Source organism: Elephantulus edwardii, unplaced genomic scaffold, assembly GCF_000299155.1.
Source record: "Elephantulus edwardii isolate Elephantulus edwardi_28Jun2011 unplaced genomic scaffold, EleEdw1.0 scaffold00407, whole genome shotgun sequence".
Lineage (NCBI taxonomy): Eukaryota > Metazoa > Chordata > Mammalia > Macroscelidea > Macroscelididae > Elephantulus > Elephantulus edwardii.
In genome coordinates, this window is record NW_006400157.1 from 451,031 (window position 1) to 456,303 (window position 5,273).

Below are 5,273 nucleotides of genomic sequence, written 5' to 3' on the forward strand. Positions count from 1 at the left end.
TAATAAAGATTAACAAAGTGATTGATTTTCATTCATTCATTTATTCATCTATGTACACTTCCTTCCTTAATCACTTTTGAGATATAATAAGAGCAGGTTCAGAAAGCAATGTACTAAGCAAACAGAGATGGAAGTAGATACCATGACACATGAAATGAAAAGAAACAAAGACTTTCCCCCCCAGAGTCAACAGAGAAAACCTTTTTCTAGTGTTGATACCCTGAATTCAGATATCTAACCTCTTAAAAGGAAGAGAAGGAATTTCTGTTAAAGTCACATCCCGATGACATCTTTGTTATAGTAGCACTAAAGTAGGGAACTCTACTAAATAGAAAATTCTAGTCAGTAGAAAATTTCACTGCTAACCCAAAGACAGAGTGTAAGCTGGCTCAGATCCACCAGTGCGCCACTTGTTGGGGGAAAGATTGACAGCTTCCTTCAATGTAATTTACAGCCTTGGAAACGCATGGGATTGTCAACTATGAGTCAATCACACTTGACAACAATTAATGAGGTGGTTTATTAGGAGATAATAATTTTGAAAATATTTTCAAAAGTGTGTAAAAACGTTTACTACTTTCTATTAACTACTTCAGTGTAAAACTGCAGTGTACAATGAGAGGGCTTATCGAGCTGCTGTTAGATGCTTTAAGTTGTCTCTCACTCATGTCAATCCTATACTAAACAGAGCAAAATGTTGCCTAGTCCTGTGCTTTCCTCATGATTAGTTGTGGATCAGACCATTGCTGTACATGGGATTTTCACTGGCCAATTTCCCAGGTCTTTTCCCCTAATACATCTTAGTCTAGAAGCCCTTCTGAAACCTGTTGGGCATGACAGCAACATACTAGCCCCTACCAACAGATGTTTGTGAATAAGGTGATTTGACTGTGAATCAGATTTTTATTTTTTTACCTGAAAGCAAGAGTGATGCCATACTCATATCCATACATCTTTGGCATTTTGGGGTACCTCAATATTATCTCTGATGACCAGTTCTCACTTTTCTTTCCATGCATAAAGTCAGAAGTGCCAGGGGAATGAATATTGTCTTGGGTGCAACTCTGAAGTAGTAAATGACTGGAGTCAGTGTATAAATAATGAGCTCCACTGGCTGTGGTTGACTGACTGATGCATATTTCTCCTCAGTTCTAAGAAATGTGATCCAAAAGAAAGTGGATATTACTGAACAAATAACATAACAAATACTACTGAAGGGTGCTCTGGTGGCCTAGTGGCAAGAAGCTGCACTGTAATGGGTCAGTTCTGACTCTATGGTACACAACAACAACTGCTGAAGATTATTAAAACCCGATACATAGAGAACTGCCAGAATGTCAAGCTGAATTTAGAAAAAACCATGACACCAGGGATATCATTACTGATGTCAGATGGATCCTAGCTGAAACAAATACCAGAAAAATCTCTATTTATGTTTATTAATTATGCAAAGGCATTTGACTGTGTGGATCACAACAATATAACTAACATTGAGAAGAATGGGGATCCCAGAATACTTAATAGTGTGCATGCAAAAACTATACCTAGACCAAGAAACTGTTGTGCAAACAGGAAACACTACATAGTTTAAAATTAAGAAATGCATACATCAGGCTTTTATACTTTCTCCATACCTATTCATTCTGTATGCTGAGCAAATTATTTTAGGAGCTGGACTCTATGAAGAAAAATGTGGTATCAGAATAGAAAGAAGAAAGCATCAGTAATCTGTGTTATGCAGATGATACAACCTTGCTTGCTGAAAGTGAAGAGAACTTTAGGCACTTGCTGCAGAGGATTAAATACTGCAGCCTTCAATATAGGTTGCATCTCAACATCAAGAAAAAAATCATCACCACTGGACCAATAGGCAACTGATAGATGGAGAAAAGACTGAAACTGTCAACTACTTTATCTTACTTGAATCCACAATCAGTACACTTGGTATGAGCAGTCAAAATATCAGGAGACATATTGCACTGGGAAATTCTGGAGTCAGGGACCTCTCAAAGTTATTGAGGAGCAATGATGTTAGTTTAAGAACTAATGTGAGCCTGATAAGGACCATGATCTTTTCAATAACTTGTTATACTGCTGAGTTGGCCAATGAAAAAGGATTACAGAAGAATAATTAATGCCTTTGAAATGTGGTGGTTGGAGAAGAGCACTGCCAAAAGATCAAACAGATATGTCTTGGAGAAGTTGCAGCTAGAATTTTTTTTTGGTTTGTTTTTGGTTTTGTTTTTTTAGGCAAGGATGGTGAAGCTTCATCTCACATATTTTGGGCTTGTTATTAGGAGAAGCCATTCATTGGAAAAGGACATCATGCTTGGAAAAGTGGAAGAACAGTGAAGGAGAGGAAGGCCTTCAACCAGGTAGATTGACACAGTGGCTACAGCAATGGGTTCAAGTGTGTCAGATATTGTAAGACTGGCACAGAATACAATATGTTTCAGATATGTTGTTTGTAGAGTCTCTCTGAGTTGTACTCACCTCCGTGGCAGCTGAAAACAGCAGCAAAAGTGGCTCTGGTAGAATAACAGTATACTCTAGAAGAATACACACTATATTAAGGTAATTTTATGGCACTCATCCAGTGAGATGAGAAGAGTGAAATTGTGGCTTTTGAGAAATCCCAAATCAATTAGGAGGCTTTCTGACTTCAACCAAGTGCCATTTGACTAGTTGTTGATCCATAAACTTTGGCAACAGCATGATTCTGTTAGTTAAAAGGCATTGTTGTTTGTTGTTGTGTGCCACAAATTACTTTCCAGTGGGTTTTTAGAGGCCGTTAATTACACAAGAGGAGATTGTTCATTCTTCTGTGCAGCAACTAGTGGATTTGAACCATGTGCCTTTGAGATTGCACCACAGCTTCTTATCACTAGGTCATGAAAGGACCCTAAAAAGGACATTAGTATAATAAATTCTTGTCCTCTAAGTGACATTTAGCTACTAAATTTCTGAATGTATGAAGAACTGCCATTTTTAACCTCCTTTTAATCATATGATGAAGAATGTGACATCAGAATTGGAAGAAGACATAACAACCTGTTTTATGCAGATGGCACAATCTTGTTTGTTAAAGTGAAGAGTACCTGAAGTGCTTACTGCAGAAGATTATGAGCTACATCCTTCAATATAGACTGCATGTGAACATCAAGGGAAAAAAATCCTCACAATTAGGCCAATAGGTGACATCATGCTAGATGGAGAAAAGACTGAAGTTATCAATGATTTCCTCATACTTGGATCCACAATCAACACCCTTAGCATCAGTAGCCAAGAAATCAAAAGATGTATTGCATTGTGAAATTCTGCTGTCAAAGGCTGTTCCAGAGCACTAAAGAGTGATGGTTTCAGTTTATAGACTAAGGTGTGCCTGATTCAAGCCATAGCATTGTCATACAATGTATACATGGTGTTACATTAGAAAGTAACTACTTTCTAGGCATTTGAAAGTTTGACAATGAATAAAGAGGAAAGAATAAGAACCAATGGCTTTGAATTTTAATGTTGGAGAAGAGTACTGAATGGACTCTTTCCATTCAATAATGAAACTTAGTCATACACACTTTGGGTGTGTTGTCAGGAGGGACAAGTCCTTGGAAAAGGACATTGTGCTTGGAAAGGTGGAGGGTTAGCAAAAGGCAGGAAAACCTTCAACAGATAGATTGACACAGTGACTATAACAAGGACTTGAATATATTTGAGATGATGAGGATGATGCAGGATAGGGCAAGGTTTTGAACTATTGTTCATAGGGTCACTATGAGTTATAGTCAACAAAACAACAAAAATAACAACTTGTAGTTAATATATAGTTGCATGTATTGCCTGATTCTGCTGTACTATTTACTCTATTTTTTTGTTTACACTGTATTTTATGGATATCCATTGTGTTCCATACAATCTCTCACTTTCATATAATCATACATAATTAATATACACTGTATCCCGTATAATTAATTACCATGGATCTAAAACTATTATTACACCATAAAAAAAAGACATGGAGATGCAACAGTTAAAAAAAAAAAAACAAAAAAAAAACACACAAAAACAACTCAACAACCATAAACAATAAAAAAAGAACAGATGGTGTACCCTATTTTTTTTTTAAAAGAAAAGAAACCTTGGGGAAAAATCTGGCCTCAGACAGAATCTAAGGGAATTTCCTTCTTTCTCAGCTCATGTAAAATCTTTATCAATCTATAACTTCAGCTTTTTAGCTTGGTGAGTTTGTGTTGGGCCTAGTCTCATTGAGCAGATCTATCTAGTACAGATCTGTCATCTAGCGCAGATCTAGCATTTGGTAGAAAGCTACACAATTCTGAGCTGTACATACTATATTGGCTCCCAGAGTTCCTCCATGGGACCAAACTTCCTTCACAGTTAAAACAGGCAACTTTTGCTTACTTATATTATTTCTGAGTGTTTATTTCACCTCCAAAATAAACTACTGATGGGTAGTATAAATAGTTAAGCACTCAGTTAAGCACTAGACACTGAAGACTGGACTGGTGATCTGCTCCTGAAAGATCACAAACTTGAAAACCCTATGGAATAGTTTTAGTCTGCCCACATGGGGTGGCCGTAAGTTACAATCAACGCAGTGGCATCTAACAACAACAACAACTCAAGCTCTTATCTTAAGGTCAGCTTCTGGGGGAGCTCAAATTGAGTCTACACAAATTCTACATTTTACTTTGATGAACTGTTTTGTAACTAAACCTTATTCTTATATGTGTCTTTCATAATCTTTGTAATTTACAGAATAGGAAATAATAGTCTCAGTAGAGTCCTCAGAGATTACTTTGGAAAAAAATCCTCCAAACTCTGGGAGTTTATAATAAACAGTAGTTTATTTTATCATTGTAGTCTCAAATGATGAAAGGAAACTTTTCAAAACAATCCCAATGCTCTTCTTCCACAGCTCAATATAATCTTTCTTTGAAGTAATTTTCTCATTTGAATATTGTATTTTCCTCACTCCACCATCACAGAGATGCAGGCACCCTTTGTTCCCTAGGATTTTAAAATATGCAACAGTTGGCACACAGGCTGCCCAGTTTTACATGTTTCCCTTTATAGCCTTACCTGAATGCCGTGTTTTAAAAAGCTAATAGTCTAGACGTGGGAACGCACGCCGCCGCCAGCCGGGGGAAACGCACGCCGCCGCCAGCCGGGGGGAACGCACGCCGCCAGACCGGGGAACGCCGCGAGAGGGACCCGGAAGAGATCGGGAAGAGCAGCAGCCAGCCACCTGCCAC